This window comes from Dermochelys coriacea, chromosome 1 (assembly GCF_009764565.3).
Source record: "Dermochelys coriacea isolate rDerCor1 chromosome 1, rDerCor1.pri.v4, whole genome shotgun sequence".
NCBI classification, from domain to species: domain Eukaryota; kingdom Metazoa; phylum Chordata; order Testudines; family Dermochelyidae; genus Dermochelys; species Dermochelys coriacea.
Window position 1 is genome coordinate 201411670 of NC_050068.2, and position 18880 is coordinate 201430549.

General features: G+C 41.5%; 1 protein-coding gene across 21 annotated transcripts in view; it reads right to left on the minus strand.

The window, feature by feature from the left end:
• The window catches only part of ZBTB20 (zinc finger and BTB domain containing 20), a 636327-nt gene that overhangs the window by 151734 nt on the left and 465713 nt on the right, over positions 1-18880 (minus strand). For all 21 annotated transcript variants that reach the window (XM_043512102.1, XM_043512062.1, XM_043512053.1 and 18 more), the window contains one exon: positions 7319-7373. The gene's annotated coding sequence lies outside the window, so the exon portion shown is untranslated. The remainder of the gene's footprint in view (positions 1-7318; positions 7374-18880) is intronic.

Genomic DNA, 18880 nt, shown 5'->3' on the forward strand with positions numbered 1-18880 from the left:
GAAGGAAGTGGAAGTGAACTGGAAACTGGGGAGAAGAAAACATTGTTTCTTTATATGCTGTGGATCTTTCATCTCTAAGATTCCTATTCTCAGCCTCTAAATAAAGCAACTGTCACCAAGTGTGGTTTGCAAATGGATCATCAGTGACACACAGATGTGTGCATCTGTTTGATTGTATATAGGCAGCCAGAAGGCAGATGGATTTTTTTTTAAAGCAAGAGGGGTAGACAGGAAAAGGAAATTGCTGAAAGACTCTTAAGAACTAATTTTTAAATATGGTACCTTATATAGGACACCCAGAATAAATTTTGAGTCTCTGTCTGGCACTTAGGTCTTTGAGTGGGTATGTGTAAAAGTGCCAGTTTGAGCACCCAGATGTGAGATCTGGAGCTCCAGTAAAGGCAGTTACATCTGCAAATTGGGATTTTCATGGCAACCAGCACTCAGTGTTACTCGTCTTTACTGCCTTTGTTTTGCTTCATGTCTACAGTATAAATTATACAGAAATAGGTCTACAATATGAAATTAGTCAGCACTGACTGCACGAAGCAGGGTTTTTTGGTCTGTAAAAATGTAACAGCAGCACTACCAATGTACTCAAGGTGGTAGTGTGGAATCTCATTGTGCGATGGTTGACGATATAGGTAGAGAACAATAGGCATGCCAGATTCACCAAAATAATTTCCCACTACATCGAAGGCACTACCTTGAAAACTACAACATGACCTGCAGTCAAACCACCTGGTGTTATGATCCCATCAGCTCTAACAAACGAGGCTTAATATTTGGATGGAAGATCTCTAGATTGCTGCAAGCAGCACTGCCAGTGATTCATCAAGTGGCCTTCTTCCATCTGAGTCTAGTAATGAATGTACCAGTGTGGAATAAATGAGGACTGGGAAATTAGAGGGAGCGAGAAGAGAGACAAAAAAAATCTCTTTTTTCCTTTGGTTCCATCCTAAATCTAAAATCTTTACCCACCCTGAATTTTCCAGATTCAGATCCAGATTTTGCAGCTGTAGCCTATTATGTCTCTGTGCATCCAAATACCTTAAATAAATTCAAATACATTACTTGGATGAGAGAGAACATACAACAACATCTCAAGGAAACACCATCGGAGGGTTCCTTATCCTAAGTTGCTGTCCAGGCCACTTCTTCGGTTCAATCTCATTCAAGTTCAACAGGTCCAGTTTTGGGCTTCACAGCCCAGGGTTTCAGAATTTTCACAGTCTATAAAACTACACAGGCTGACAAGTCTGTCTCTACTTTTCATCCTTGCATTGACTTCTAGTTAGCATTTGCCATTATCAATCATTAAACAATTTGAAAATTCGCACTTGAACTAGCAATATAGCCAAAACCCAACAGCATACATTGGTTCCCTCTTTTGAGGGATTTCTGCAAGGACTTCCTGGCTAGATTATCAGAATCTAGTTGTACTAAGTTGCAATAGGTAGAAAATCATGAGGTTCATCTTATTTTTTTCACAACGCTCAGTTTTCTCATGTAATCCTGTTACTTAAGTGCCTTCACTGGTTACATCTTATAGTGGAGAATTCGATTTAAGGTCATGACTCTTGTGTTTAAGGCCCTTCATTCCTGGAGTGCCACCTTAGTCATATGGTGTGATTTCTGTACACACACCAGTATAGAACCTTTACCCTGTTTCTAATTGGTTGCTTGTCTCACCATTTCTTCTCTTTGCATATGCCAAGTTAAGAGAGTCTGCCCATGTTGCTCCCTTTTCAGAGCATTCTTTCTCTTCAGAAGATATGTAGTACTTGGGAAAGGTACTCTTCATTTTCTATCCCAAAATGTTGTGTAGTATTACCATCCACCATAAGCAGATCCTCAATTTCCCCTCCAAAGAATTTCCCTTTGAATTTCAGAGGTGGATTTAGTGAGTCTCATGGATAGTTTGTATATCAGTTTATTAAGCAACCTGGTATACTTCAGGAAGAAAATTACCAGATACTGTAAATGTAAGATTTATTATACTATAGCCTTTTTGTCATCCAAATGCTCTTTCACTGATTCACAGTTAAGGAGAGTTGGCCTAGATGGTCATATCCTCCTGTCAGATACTGGGAAAGTGCTAAAGGAGTACCCGTGGTACCTTAGAGACTGCCACGGGTACTCCTTTTCTTTTTGCGAATACAGACTAACACGGCTGCTACTCTGAAACCTGGGAAAGTGCTAGTGTATCTAAATGCTCAACAACTCTCAGAAACAGAAAGATGCTTTCCAGCAGTTTTTTGTTGTGACCATTGCTACAGCTTTTGTTGGCTGTTACAGGTGCTGGTGCCTCATATTTCCTGAATTTGCTGAAAGTTAGTTTGTCATTAAATACACTGATTCTAAATGTGTAAGTCACCCTATTCAGGAATTCTATGCATTAAACTATATCTAATAATCCTTGGCACCTCCATGTTCATAGAACTCCAGATATTTTGATGATTGCTACAGCAGATGTTTTCTGTTGGGAAATCAATAGGGAAGAATGCTTATGGGGGGAAAAAGATTCACGGAAAGATATTACCTTGAAGAACATCAGTCCTCTCAGCTATAAATAATTCTGCGTTCACACATACATCAGGCACCAAATGAAATTAATGACAGCAGATTTAAAACAAACAAAAGGAAGTATTTCTTCACACAACCCACAGTCAACCTGGAAGTCTTTACCAGAGGATGTTGTGAAGGCCAAGATTATAACAGGGTTCAAAAAAGAACTAGATAAATTCATGGAGCATAGGTCTAGCAATAGCTATTAGCCAGGATGGGCAGGGATGGTGTCCCTAGCTTCTGTTTGCCAGAAGCTGGGAATGAGCAACAGGGAATGGATCACTTGATGATTACCTGGTCATTCTCTCTGGGGCACCTGGCATTAGCCACTGTCAGAAGAAAGGATACTGGGCTAGACTGACCTTTGGTCTGACCCAGTATGGCCATTCTTATGTTCTTAAACTAAGAATTCACAGATATTAAAGGAAATCTTATCAGAACATAAGAAATGACATCAGAACGTATGGTTCTGGCAGGGGATTTCTGACAAAGATGGGTCTCTTTGTCTAAAAACCTTATATAATGACAGAAGTTGTGGAACTTAGCTGGGGAATGAAATTGTGCATCCCACCAGTTTGCAGTGAAGAAGAGACACAGAGCCAGCTCTTTATCTTACATCAAGGGTGTTAATGTATCTCTTCTTTCTGGATTCTGTATATTGCCAAATTAATTTCTGATTGATAATCTTTAATTAAATAATTCATATTGAGCCTGTTTTTTTGACAATCTTGAATAATCATTAATTCCAGACATGCAACAGTGAGAACTTCTGTTTTCATGTCAAGAAAGATTATGTGACACTTGTGAGAGGCAATGTGGTCTAGTGGTCTAGGAACCAATAACTCCTGATTTTTAGTGCTGTCTCTATCACTGACTTCCTGTGTTGCACGGAGCAAGTCACTTATGCTATCTGTCTCTGTTTCCTCACCTGTAAAATGGGGACAATGATACTAACAAACTTCACAGAAGTGCTGAGGGTGATAATTAGTAGACATTTATACACCGCTCTATGCTACAGCATGCTGACTATAGGATAATTAATTGATGAGCAAGTTCCAGCAGCATGGAACACACACATGGATATCAGAGACCATTTTAGTATCATCTGTCTGATATAATGAACAGTCCTGCTCGGACACTGGCAACCGGCAGTCTGGAACACTGCCAGTTGTGTTTTGACACACATATCATTGACCATCTGACTGACGATTCTCATATCTATGATGAGGTCAACAGGATGCCCCTCAGCTTCCTTTAGGTCATCATTACTATACTGCAGATTCGTGAAGGACTTCATGAAGCTGTGGAATAAATGGCTTTTTCAGAGCAGGACATTCAAAAAGGTATAAGGGTCACTAACACCTTCCAGCATAACACCTCCCCCATCTCAGCTCTGCCCATTGTCCCAACGGAATTGAAATGTCTACACCCTGAATAATTTAACTTCCAAAAAGAAAGAAAAGAAATAATTTAACAAATTAAAAATTATACAGTCTTACGTATTTAGATATGTACCTGAAATAGAGAGCGATGAGTGGGTGTTGCGGGAGGGGGGGAGGTGAAATGAAAGGAACCTCGGTGTGTGCAACAAACTCAGTCTACAGACACAAAAAAGTGTGCAACTCTAGCGTTGCAGATTAGGAAACTGAGGGCTTAGAGAGGGGAAATCACTTGCTCACTATGACATGGTAAATCACTGACAGAGTGGGATTTGAAGCACAGAGCTAGTTTATATAACAGAACTATAACAATGATGAAATGGTCAACTACAATAAATGCTGATGCTATGAGGTCCCCGGTGTTTCCATAAATGGCTGCTGATGCAGAAAGGGTTAACATAAATGTACACATTTGAAGCCTTTGAGCATCATTCATACTTTCTACTGATACTCCAAAGTTCTGCAGTGAGAATAATAGGATTTGTTAGGGGCCATTCTGAACCACCCCTGTTGTATCAATACATGATGGCAAAGGGCTGGTGGGACTTTAATCTATTTCCTTACTCAGTCAAATAAACATCACATTAGATGTAAGCCATACTCCATTTCTGAAGGCCTCTCTGCCCCTTGATGCACAAGCCTGGCACTGCCACTAACATAAATAGGAGCTCTACACATATGCATATACTCCTACCTATATGTAGCAAATACACCACAGTGAAAGTGGAGCAGGCCATTGTAATTATGAGTCTGGGACACCTTATAATGAAAGAGAAAGAGGAAAGGAAAGAAATATGGGACCACATAAGCATGATAGGCAAATTCATCTGCATAGGAGTTGGCACTGTCATACCACTTTGTGCAATAATCATATCATATCTCTGGCTATAATTTTTCCTATGGGAAAAATGTTCTGTTTTTCCTTCAGCAACATGGCAAATGTTAGGTTTCAGAGTAGCAGCCGTGTTAGTCTGTATTCGCAAAAAGAAAAGGAGTACTTGTGGCACCTTAGAGATTAACAAATTTATTTGAGCATAAGCTTTCGTGAGCTACAGCTCACTTCATCGGATGCATTCAGTGGAAAATACAGTGGGGAGATTTATATACATAGAGAACATGAAACAATGGATGTTACCATACACACTGTAACCAGAGTGATCACTTAAGGTGAGCTATTACCAGCAGGAGCGGGGGGTGGGGGGGACGGGACCTTTTGTAGTGATAATCAAGGTGGGCCATTTCTAGCAGTTGACAAGAACGTCTGAGGAACAGTGGGGGATGGGTGGGGGAGAATAAACATGGGGAAATAATTTTACTTTATGTAATGACCCATCCACTCCCAGTCTCTATTGTGAGTCAACTTTAAATCTCAGAGTCACATGTTGTAATGTTTGATACCAACCAAACAACACTCCGTAGGGTGCTAGAATGTTTCAACACACACCTGAAGAAATTAAGAATTTCCACTCCCTTTTTAGGTCTACTTTTAAAAAAATTCCTAGAAACAAAAAATAACTTGTGTATAAACTTGCAGATATAAATGCTTCCAGCAAATTAAAAAAGAGCTGCTTGTTGCATTGTTTTTCTTCCAGACAGTTCTTTAACGTTCAATTGTTTTCCACTGAACAAGTATTGGACATGGGTTTAGGCTGCAAAAAGTACAACATATCTTAAAACCCCCAAAGTTTGAATCTGGAGTTGGATCTGGCCTAAATGTTCAACATCCAGTAATTTTGCATTCCCATTTAAAATAGCTTGAGCCCCATTTTCAGAGGTGTCAATCTCAGCTGAAGTCAATGGGAGCTGCAGATTCTCAATGCCTCTGCAAATCAGGTTCAAGGGGTCTCAAGTCCGGCACCCATAAACTGAGGCGCAAAAAGTTAGCGGACACTTTTGAAAATTTAGGCCAGAAGTAAGGACAATCTTTAATTACCTGTTACAATTATGACTGCTTGGCAGTGCTAAGGTTCCTTCTATATTGTATTAAGAAGTCTTACTGTTTTATAGAATCACTAGATTTCACAATGCCAATGTATTATGAAATATTAGGAAAATGTAAACTTGTTTAATTAAAAAAACACCACATCCTAGAACTTGGCAACATTTGTAAAAAGCAAACCTCAAACCATGAGAACTTTTACATTTTTGCTGCCCCAGAACTCTAAAAACAACTCCCTAGATTAAAGTAATATTTTTTTCACTGAAAAAAACCATTGAGCTGACAACTTACATACCAATGACCAAGCCAAAGTGAAAAGCCACGCATAGCATAGGTTTGCAAAGGAAACCACTGATGGATTTTTTTTTAACTCTAGCATTGTTGGAAAGAGACGATCCGTAACTGTTGATAGTGGGGGCCCCCACAATTTAAAGCAGCAGTTTTTCAAATTTTTGAGCAGAGCCCCCCATACCTGCTAGAGTTACAGTTTCTATTTGCACCCCACAACCCAGAAAAAAGAGGCGAGTCGGGGTGGAGGTGGCATTTTCTCCCTAGTTCCGCCGTGCTGAAGCCCAAGCCGTCTGGCATAATCGCTTGCCCTCCTCCCCCCACGCTGAACGTTCCTCTACACCCTCTAGTGGGTGTGCCCCAAAGTTTGAAAACCTCTGATTTAAAGGTTCTGGTGGTATGCGGCAGGGCATATGAACCCTGGCAGAAATCTAGAGGGGCATGTGACCCCATGTGTGCCCCCCACGTCGCCGCTGCTGTTGGGGCATGCTAAAGAAACTATATTACGTACACTAAAACTTAATGAAAACTATGCTAATGGTCAGTCATACACATTGGTGTCAATATAAGCAGTGAGGGTTCACATACTGCTGCCAACTTTGCAGTTGCAGGCGTTCCAGGTCATGAAGTTGTATCCCAGAAAGCACAGGTTGAAACGCTAATGAAATATTTTCTGTACCTGTTCCAGTCCTGGATGATGTGGAATACAAGCTGTTTTGTGCTGAATGAGAGCTCTGGGATGGGATAATACCCATTAGAAAATCATGGCAGGCTTTCACCATATCTAACAGGAAACCTCCATCCATTGCCTCCCTAATTCAATCCAGAAATGCACACACCACTTCTGCACATGCTCCCTATTCTCCCCATCACACAGTGGAAATGAACCATTCTGAATCTCACAAACTGATGCTGTACAGAAGTTTGGGACAATTGGGCAGAACAAGGATACACATTGAATACCTAGCCTTGCAGCCAGAGAGACCTATAAAATACTGCACAGGGGCTTCAGATTTGCTTGACTGGGCCCTGAATAAAACACATGACTCTTGTCGCTGAAAGGTACAAAATGCTGAGTACTTACATGAAACACAGAAAAGGTTCTTTCAGGAGAAGAGCACAAACTGATCATCAAGGACCTGAGAGGAAAACAGGAAAAACAGCATGAAGAATAAAGCAGGTATAAATAAGCTAAATTATACCAAAATAAAAAGAACATCCAGGAGCCACAGGGATTCTTGCAATTCCTGCAGAAAAAATAATTTTTTCACTTCATGGATCACATAAACCTTACAAGATCAGAAATTATCAGAACCAGGTGACAGGATAGCTCAGGGCATTGATAATAGGCTAGGGAGCCTTTCATCCCTAGGATGCTAGTTTGAATCCATTCCAAGTCAGCAGAGATTAAGTGATGTTACCATCTGGTGGCTGTTCAGTTGCTGGTGTGAAATAAGATGGTGGTCCCCGTGGACAGGTGTTGTTCTCTTCACAAAGCCCACCACCATAATCGACACTAATTGGCCTCCTTGTCAGTAGTCTCAGCAGAGAGGTTAAGGATTAAATTGGCCAAAGAGAGTGAACTCCTTTTCTTGGCCCTAGATACAGTCCCTGCAGGTCAGAGGTGAGGTACATTATGGGGGCAGAGTGATAAGGAAGCTTACACTACAGCTGCTTGTTTTGTGGATAAATAATGGCATGTCAGTCTCTTCTGTCTTTGGCCTAAAATTGATGTGTTACCTTAGGAGAAAAGAGATCGCTGCTTCAAGAGAGAATGTTTGGGGGAACTATTGCCTTCTGGTAGTCTAAACACTTAGCATAACAAAGAGTCTCTGGATTTACCAATGTATGTTATGGATTATCTGAGCTATACTGTAAACCTATTATCCAGGACATATTAACATGGAATGAATTAATGACCAAAATGAGTCAAACCCTGCTACTCTGATGAGTTGTTCCAAATGGATGATCTGTTCCTATTTGGGATTGAAAGCAAAGGTTTATACAAAAGATTGATGTTGTGAAGTATCATTTCATGGAGATGGTTTGAAGAGCACAGAATTCCAGTCGGGGTGCAGGAGGGGGTGAGAGCTCCAGCTGGGGGTGCAGGAGGGGGCCCTGGGCTGGGGCAGGGAGCTGGGTGCGGGAGGGAACGAGGGCTCCAGCTGGGGGTGTGGGCTCTGGGGTGGAGCTGGGGACAAGAGGTTTGGAGTGCAGGACTGGGCTCAGGGTGGGGGCAGGGGATTGGGCTGCAGGAGGGGGTCCGGGCTCTGGGAGGGAGTTTAGGTATGGGAGGGGGTTCCAACCTGGGGCAGAAAGTTGGGGTGTGGGGTCTGGGACAGAGTTAGGGTGCAGGAGGGGGTTAGGCCTGGGGAAGTGGGTTTGGGGTGCAGGCTCCGGCTGGGCTGCGCTTACCGCAAGTGGCTCCCAGTCAGCGGCGCAATGGGGCTAAGTAGGCTTCTTGCCTGCCCTGGCTCCGCGTTGCTCCTGGAAGTAGCCAGAATGTCCGGCCCCTAGGTGGAGGGGTCAGGCGGCTATGCGCGATGCCTGCGCTTACAGGCACCTCACCCACAGCTGCAGAGCTGATGCTGGAGCAGCATGCAGAAGCTTCCCCGATCGCCCCTGCGCCTAGTGGCTGCAGGGACATGCCAGTCGCTTCTGGGGAGCTGCACATAGCCAGGGCAGGCAGGGAGCCTGCCTTAGCCCCACTGCGCCACTGACTGAACTTTTAACAGCGAGGTCAGCAGTGCTGACCGGAGCCACCAAGGTCCCTTTTCTACTGGGTGTTCCAGTCAGAAACCGGACGCCTAGCAACCCGATGTGTAAGGAGGGGTGGGGCAGCAGATTCTGGGCCCGGGGGTGGAGTGAACAAAGAAGCAGGTAGGCTAGCAAGTGGGAAGGAATAGCTAGAGACAATTCCAGGGTAGAGAAGAATCACTGGAACTGTAGGCCAGCTAGCAAGATGCATACAGCTTCAGTTGGGCTGGCCATCCCGGGAAAAGCAACATGCTGGCTAGGTGTCAAGAACAAAGTGACCTCAGGAGCATGAGTTTTGTTATAGAAAAAGGGTTGCAATTCAAGCTATAACTGGCAGACACCAATTTTTTTTCCCATGCGAAATTCCAAAACATTTTCAGGGTTGTTGTTTTTTTCTCTGAAATTTCCTGCAAAAATGTTTTATTTTGTTTTTCAATGAAAAACAAACTGTTTTTGACAAGAAAAATTTGTGCTTTTGGTAAACCTATTTTCAAAGCCAATTTTTTAAAAACTGAAAGCCAATTTATTTTTGTAGTAAAAAATTTCATTTTTGAGAGAAAAACCCCACTTTTTATTTCAATTACTATTTCATGAAAAAACGTTGACAGCGCTAGTAAGAGGTCCATCAGTAAGAGCTCTGCAATCCTTTCATCAAACAAATTGGTATCATAGTAAAGGAGTTTAAAAGGGTCAAGTGAAACCTCCCAGCGGCAGGATGGAATGCTGGGAAATTGATAAAGTAGAAACTTATTTGTAGCAACATCTTTTTAGAGCAATCGCCACTTGCAAAGAACACTTCCCCTGGGAACACTTTCCCTACTGTGAATGGTCCACTTGGTAACAGCAACAGAGCCGCCGCATAAGAGCAACATTTGTGACCTTGTGACATCACATCTGAAGGTGGAGATTGGGGGGCATATGGGGTACTGCCCCCCCCCAAACTGTGTCTTTCCATTCCCCTTCCAACCCTGGCACTTCAGCACAGTTCCAGGGCACACAGCCCCGTCCATTTGCCCTGCCTCCGTGGACAGCATATGCAGGGGGGAAGGGCTGGAAGAGAGGGGGGTTTTTGGTGGAGGTTTGGGGTGGGGGTGAAGCTGGGGTCAGGGAAGCAGCAGTTGCACAGCTGGAAGGTTTTCTACTCACTTCCTCAGCATCTGGCTTCCAAGCAGTGTGGGGGGGAGGTTGCTATTTTGCAGTGGGGAGGTATCAGGGACATTGTACCCCCACACTGAGCTATCCCCTCCATCTAAGTTGCCAGTGGTGGGGTGTACTGTTTTGGGAGACCCCCCTCCCCAGTGTACTGACCTGTCCCCCCATCCCCTCTCCACTGTCTGTGCTTGGAGCTTCCACCCCGTCTCTGTTCCTCCTCCTTCTCCTTGCTGACTGGGCGTCAACATGGCGAGAATTGAGATCACAGGAGATACAGTCTCCCTGCTTTCTATTTCTGTGTCCAGTAAGGCAACAGCCACAGTAGCAGGAAGCAGTAATTCAATCTAAAGTCCTGCCCAGCCCCTGCAGCCCTGGGATGGAGCATTCTCAGTGTAGACAGAAGCATTTGATTGACAAACTCTAACAAGACCCTACTGCATAGATGCGAACTGAAACTGTCATAACTTGGTTAAAGTTAGGTAGATTTTCACAGGAGTAGCAAAAGGCACATCCCTGAAACCAGGCTGATCACCCACACTTCAAGTCTCTGATCCAAGCATAGAGGTGCTAGAGTTTCTCAATGAAACTGTTGCAAGACTCTTTTAACATGGTAATTTTTTAATAATGTATTTTTTCCCTAATGTTGTTCTGAGAAATGGCTAAACTGTTTTTGCTGAAATTTTCCAGGAGGGGGGAAAAATCAGCTGGAGGCAGACCAGCATGAAAAAATATCAGCCCAAATTCTTAAAGTTTGGCAGTTATAAGCAACTGAAAACAGGGTGTTATAATGGGAAGTGTCAGCCAATCTTAAGTATAGGTGTTGCTACTTGCATCATTTACAGTAACAACTTTAATGCCAAAAAATGCCAAATTACAGGACTGGGTTCTTAGTTTATAAAGTTAAGTACTGAGCATTGACTTAATTGGGAATCTCACCATTTTGCAGAAGATATTCATCGGCTTTTGCAAAATTAGGCCACAGAGAACGTATACAAAAATCACATCATAAGTACTGAAAGGCAGTCAGTTCTGGTGTGGCACTCAACAACTGTTTACCAGTGCATAGCAACACTACAAACATGTTCGGTAGAAGAAGTGAGGAAGAGCACTATATCCAACGAAAACTGTAGGGAAATTTTAGATGAGTAATTACACTAGGCCTAAATTGGAATTTGGCAAGTCACCAGGGCTAACATTCTGCCAAAAGTGCCATAAAATCTTTAATGATCACAAGGGGTTCAGACACTTGATTTTAAATCATGTCCAAAATATAAAAATAAAACTTTCCATGTGAAGTAGTGAAAAAACAGGATGTATCTGAGGAAACTGTGATTCACTCCATGTTAGACAAGTATAGAAAACATATGAGATGCGGACCAAACTCTACTCTCTTACCTCTTTGCAACCTCATTGACTTAATTGCAACTAAGAGTAGAATTTGACCCATTAAAATGATAGGGTGTAACTTTTTATTATATGGCACTTTGAGATACACTTTGTCACTAGAGACACATAACCTAATTACATTGAATTAACACAGCAGCTTTCTCCAGGACACACTATTATATAACATGTAAAAAAATAAAATCTATGAAAATTGACCATTTACTTTCCAGTACTCCATGTTATATATAGAATAATCCTCTGACCCATATGCCACTATTATCCTTCTCTTTTTAATGTCAAGTGTTTTAAACCCAAAATTAATATATGTGGTGGGTGTGTACAAGATGACCAGCTGATCTTCTTCTTCTCCAGTTCCTAGGATTATTTAACAGTTCCCAAGGAAATGCCACTACTACTAACCTTAGCAGAATTTCACTTTTTACCGCCTTCAACCTCTCTGAAGCTTATGTAAGAGGATTTTCCATAAGGGCCCAGAGTGGTGGTGGTGATGGTGGTCGGGGGGGATAAAATCAAATTCCTAACTCACCAGCAAGATGTGGCTCTATGGCCACTACTTCGCAGCATTGTTGTCCAGTAAATAGGATACTGATCTGGGAGTCTGGACACCATGTTCTAGTCTTAGCTCTGCCATTAACTCCCAATGGCCAGATTCTGCCACCTTTACTCACACTGAGTAGTACTTTCCTCTAACATTGTTTCGTGACTAGTTCTATTTAAATCATGGGACTACTTGTGGTCTAAGTTACTACTTAGTGTGAGTAAGGATGGCAGAATCTGGCCCTAGGAGTAAAATTTTCAAAAGCACCTAACTGATTTAGGTGTCCAAAGCCCATTTTCAAAAATGACTTGGGCATTTAGGAACCTACCTATAATTGAAAATCAACAAGACTTCGGGCTTGTTTCCACAGCAGGGTAATGTGCCCTATAGGGGTGTGATTTCTAAACTGTGCTAACATGTTGCAAATTAATTGGTCGGTGTAGACTGGTTGGTGCTGGTGCACACTAAAGTTTCCCCAAGTGTGCTTTAACATAGAAGCATGCTAGGCAACTTTTAGCATGCACCAGCAGGGTCTACACAGACCAATCAATGTGTAACACATTAGTGTGTTTTAGAAATCACAACTCCATAGTGCACATTGCTGCTTCATGCAGACAAGCCCACAGGATCCTAAGTGTACAAGTCACTTCTGCAAATGCTCCTAATTCACTGAATGAGCTTTTGAAAATGTTTATCATATGTGGCTTGGATAAAGGCATTTCACTTTTCTGTACCTGTTTCCCAATCTGTCAAATAGAAATAATGCCAATTAACCATCTTTGCAAAGTGCTTTGAGATCTAACAAATGAAATGTACTAGAGAGGTGCTGACTATTATTAATTCAAAGCCTGGACTGGCCTAGAGGATGCAATTCCTGGACATCTGTTACACAGGGAAGACGGGTAATCATGAACTAACTGGACATGCATCTACCTCAGACTGCCGTCTCCAAGAGCCTATGTGGAGCTGGCATGGAGCACAGCTCTACCACATGCAGTCTGTGCTGTATACCAACTCCACTGAAGGTTCTGTTGCACTGTAAGCTTTCCATGGTCTTTACACCTCTGGATGTGTTTTACCCTTATAGTATCCGATATAGAACTTGGTGCCAAAGGAGGACGGGCTAGGCAATGGAGAAATCCTAATGTTATTACATTCTCAATCCAAATAGGGCCCAAACTAATCCAAGCCCATGTCTGGAAAAAACCACAAAACACTAGACTCTTCTGAGCTGAAATTCAATAGAGCCCTGTGAATGATCTGAATCTGAGGTGGAGAGAAAGTTCATTGTGTGTCTGACACGGGCAGAGACAGATTACAGCAAAATTAAATTGAGGATTTTAGTGGATATAATTGTTGTTTTTATATATTAATGAACAACAATAATACGTGATCCTGAATTGAATATCAGGGCTGACATTTAATCTGAGCCCTCATGCTATCCATAAATGTTCATAAATGTCACAAGACCCCTGCCCCTTGATTGAATTACGACCTAGTATGCAATTTAGGAAACGTGGATTAATCTACATAGATTCATATTTCTACAGGTTACATTGTTATTTTGTTGATTTATGCCCCTTTTCACTAAGTGTCCTTTTCATCCAGAATCCAAGACAGAGCATTCAAGTAGCTGACAAGAGAGTGAAGGGATCAGCTCAAAAAACAGTAGCCAGCAGCAGATGGAAAACTGGTATAGTGAAACCTGTACTAATTACCTCTTGCTATTTGCAATCACCTCTGTTAATGGCCAGCAAAATCTCAGTCCATGTGAGATCTCCTATCTCCTTTATGTTAACTCACACTGTAGCAGGTGGCCACCTAAAATGCTTCTGGCAATGTGCTGACCTGTCCACCTGTGTAATAAACTACATTATAATCAGCTTGAGAAGGAAGCCAGAGGTGGATCCTTCTTTAATATTAGGGGTTCACTCCAAGAACATAATTTTTAACCTCCTATCACTGTGAAAGTGCATTGGCAAAGGATGCTGCATTAAATTGAGAGATGTGCATCAGGAAAAGTGCCTTGGCAAAGCACAAGGGAAACTGATCTAAAAGGACTTATTTTTATTGTCACCCTGTCTTAAATGGCTAGCTATTAATAGTTAAAATATCTGCTGTCCTCTTATTGCCTGTTATTAACAGATGTCAGGGTACAATGATATTTGCTTGTGGACTGATTATTATTATTTACTATTTGTACTACTGTAGTGCCTAGAACTGTAATTATGGACCAGGACCTCAGTGCTGTGCAGCTACTCAACCAGTTACAACATGGAAACAAACTGAGCCGGCAATCAATTGGTGGTCCTCCCACAAATTCTGTTTTCAAGGGCCCAATCTTGCTCCCTTGAAGTCCATTGAGTTTTCTCATTGGGTACATCCATATTGGAGTTAGAGGTGTAGTTTCCTGCTTGGGTAGATGTATGTGCTCTAGCTTTGATCAAGCTAGCAGGCTGAAAGTAGCAATGGAGCTGAGGTGGTAAGAGTGGTAGGACAGGCTAGTCACCTGACTACAATCCTGTCTGAAACCCTAGGTTCTTACTTGCCCATCCTACTGCCCATGCTGCCATGGCCACACTGCTATTTTTAGCATGCTAACTCAATCAAAGCTCATTCACATACATCTACCCAAGCTGGAAATTACACTATCAACTCCAGTGTAGACATACTGGTAGATTTCAATGACAGGATCAGAAGCAGACACCAAAGGAGTAAATGGCCAGCTTCTCAGTCTTCTTTCATATCTTTCTAATTCTGTTTGTTCCTATTAGCAGACAGGCCGCTTCTCAGTCTAATACATTCTAGCTGATCAGTATATCCCTTCTTGAGATGTAGTAAGGGAATGACTTGATGCTCTGGGGCTATCAAACAAGACAGGACATGAAAGTCAGCCTAATGGACTAATGCTAGGGAAGCCAAGACTCAGAAAGAACCTAGAAGATGGTCTCACGATTGTCAGCCTCTATCCAATCAAGGCAAAATATTAGCAGGGGATGCTGCAAGTCAAGCTTAAACGGCAATGGCAGGGCTGTGTATGGAGTCTCACATCTGGAGTAGCAGAGAGTTGCACAAGTAACAAGAAGAAAAGGAGTACTTGTGACACCTTAGTGACTAACATATTTATTTGCGCATAAGCATCCGATGAAGTGAGCTGTAGCTCACGAAAGCTTATGCTCAAATAAATTTGTTAGTCTCTAAGGTGCCACAAGTACTCCTTTTCTTTTTGCGAATACAGACTAACACGGCTGCTACTCTGAAAGAAGTAACAAGCAATATTTACAAATATTTTAAAGTTAAGACATGTTTTGATAAAAAGTGAAGTGTATTTTATATGCACGTGTGGATTGTTTTATAATGAAACTGAAAAAATGAATTTTAAGATAGAAAGGTATGATACAGTTAAACAGTGTGAAAAAAGTAACCAAATAACTGGTTCTGTAAGTTTTGCGTAATGGGATATGATAAAGACTTAACAATTTTGATTTACTGATGATACATAGGTTACCTATTCTTCAAGGACAAAGCTTATAAAACATCTCCAGAAGAGACATCTCAGATAACAGGAGAAATAACTAGATTTCCCTTTTCTCTGCTTAAGGATAAGAAAGTTACAGTTTGCTTAATTACACATTTTAAAATGTACATCATGCAAGATAACTATACATTATCCTTCCTTTAACTAGTGTATAAGTTAGTTTGTTTTGAAATATGGTTGCATTTTGCACTTGTATTGGAACAAAAAGAGCTTCGCCCCGCTCCTTTTGTTGGTAATTAAAAACAGATGAAAAAAACAGCCTTGATTGCAGCTTTTTGCTCTTTTAGTATGATGTAACATACACATTACATACTACTGTATAAGGCTTTATATACATATAATATATAATGTGTGTGTGTGTATACACACACACACACACACACACACACACACTATATAGAATCTATTAACAAATCAAGGAGTTTATACAGCTTTCACTTGAAGATATAAAAGGAACAATTTGGGGAAACAGACTTTTGAATGAATGCTGCTTGACAATAAGATTGGGTGATACAGTTTTTTACATAAGACACAGGAAGTGAATAGAAAAGGAGTCAAAATCAAAGTCTTAACTCTAATTGTATACAAGCTACATTTCTTAGGTAACTCCACCAAAAAGAAGTCCTAACTGCAGTTTTCATAGAAACCAGTGAAAAACACATACAATAAAAGAGGACTCTCTGGTATCTGAAAACTGAACTCCAATTAACATCCAACAGGAGACTCTAGCTGCCTAAGGAGAATCTTCAATCTCTCTATACAAAGCACCTTTGAAGAAAGTACCTTCGAAGAAAGGGCTGTAGAGCTCTTCAGAAGAGACAGCACAGCTTCAGCAGCTGAGCTGCTGAGTCTAGTTTGCGGTCGAGAATGAGTTTTCACAAAGCGCCACAAAGGGTTAATTTTATGTTATCCATAAGCCAACCACCTATATCTGGAGTATATATTTTGACTTAAAGATGACAAGAAATAGTATTAAATATAATTTGTAATAGCTTTAGTCACGAATCGATTCCTGGAGGGAATTCAGAAGACACAGCTTAAAATCAGTTGATTTTAAGTCAACTGATTTAAAAAATTTCCTCCATTGGCCATTTCTAAAAGAGGGCTTAATTGCAATATTTGGACTCAGCTTTAAGGTCTCAATGAAGGACAACACTTAAGGACATCCCTAAATTCAAGTATGTGGTAAGTGTTATCCTGAATAGAGATGCCTTTCTGAATCACAGCCTAAGAAAACGGAGGTTTCCTCTGTGCCCGTCAGTGAATGTCAAAGAGATTACAGAGACCCGGAACCTCAGAAAATTCCTATCTCACCTGGACAGAAGTCAAAGCATTTATGAATATGGTGTTCCAAGACACACAAAGTTAAATTAAAATGAATACTGAAGTATTAAGCAAACTGAATATGCATAACTCAAACACTAAATATTGAAATGTTAAGTTGAAAAATGTTGTACTAATGATGACATGCATTGGTAGTTAATAAAAGCAATTACTGAAGTCTGGCTTGTTGTCTAGTGTTAATAATTATGTAATTACTTTAAAAGTCCAATGGTTCATATAAATAGGTTACTGATGTGAGGAAGAGACCCTGGGAAATGAGTTAAGTTATTGATTGATGGATACTTTCTTGCTAGGGATTAAAGACTTCCGAGAGTGATCCAAAAATCTAGTGTGTTCCGATAATTTGCTTATATGGTGGCTTTTGAACTCAAGAGCTAAGGCACTCCAATGAGCTCTATGTAATTCCTTTCCAAAATCAGACATGCCAGTTCTCCTCAAAATCTCCTTTACTCCAAGACATAACTAAACACTTTCAATTTGGGCCATCGGGTTCAGAAATGCTCTTCCCTCAAGGACGCTGCAGGTCAGCAGTGATGGGCTTGGGCAGAGCTGTGAGGGGAGCCCAGGAATGGAATAGTGGTGAGGGATGTAGGGCAGAACTAAGGTGGCAGAGTTGTGTGTGGAGAACCCCGGGCCGGAACAGCAGCAGATGCTGCAGGAGACAATCGAGGTACATTTGCAGAGCTCTGTGAAGACCCAAGAATAACAGTAGGCATTAGAAATCAGATTTATGGTATATTGGGAGCGCTGTGCAGCCTATGTTGTGGTTTAGGACTGGAACATTAGGTTGCATTGTAAATCAGGGATGAAGTGTCTAAGCAGAGTCACGATGAAGAAGCCTGAATATATTAAGCGAACAAAATTCAATACAAAATTTAAAAGAAAAGTGACCAAAAATTTCTTCTCCATCAATAAACCCAATAAAACAATCACACGAGACTATGCATATATATGGGAACATGCTAAATTGTCAGACATCATACATAACAGCAGCAAATCCTGGGGATCTTAACCTTAGTGGCATTCATTTTGTTCTACAGTTTTTACAATTTGTACTGCCTTTAACAAACACTGCTCTCATGGTAGCATGTAATATTTGGACCTAAACAAAAAACGAAAAACTGTGCTCTCTTTTACACCACTCCAATCCCTCGGAAGTCAACAGGGTTATGCAGTTGCATGAGTAAGTGCAGAATTAAGCTCACAGTAAATAGAGAACGGCTATACAGCAGTGGTACCTAACCTTTTCAGCCAGATGGCCAAACACATAATTTCAAAAAGGCCAAGGGGTCACAATCAATATTTTGGAGATGATTCTCCAACTTGTTCTGTTCCCCTTTATGCTTCTCAGGAGCTAAAAAAGGAAAATCCCTGCAGTTTGGGGAATCCCCACTAGGCATATAAATGGGATAGCAGGCTCCTATGCCTTTATTCACAGAGTTCCTGCCTACTGATGGTGTTTTGGGTATTGGGAGGGGTGTTTTGGAGGAGAAGACTGGAACAAGCTGTGCTTCGGCTGGAACAGTAGATGATCCTTCAGGAATACAGCTAGACAGTGCACCTAAGACCATCCCTCAGGTTCTAATCTACACTGGGACAAAGAATCAGGATCGGTAATTGGTTGCTGGTTCTCAACTTCTCCCTCCCCCCCATCTCCTGGGATGCTCTGGGTGGCTGCGGGAGTGGAGGCGCCATTTTTTTGCTAATGCTCCCCCAGGCTCAGACAGAAAAAGTCAACCTTAACTATTCATGGTAAATAGGCCCAAAGGCCTGTGATGGGATGTTAGATGGGGTGGGATCTGAGTTACTACAGAGAATTCTTTCCTAGGTATCTGGCTGGTGAATCTTGCCCTTATGCTCAGGATTTAGCTGATCGCCATATTTGGGGTCGGGAAGGAATTTTCCTCCAG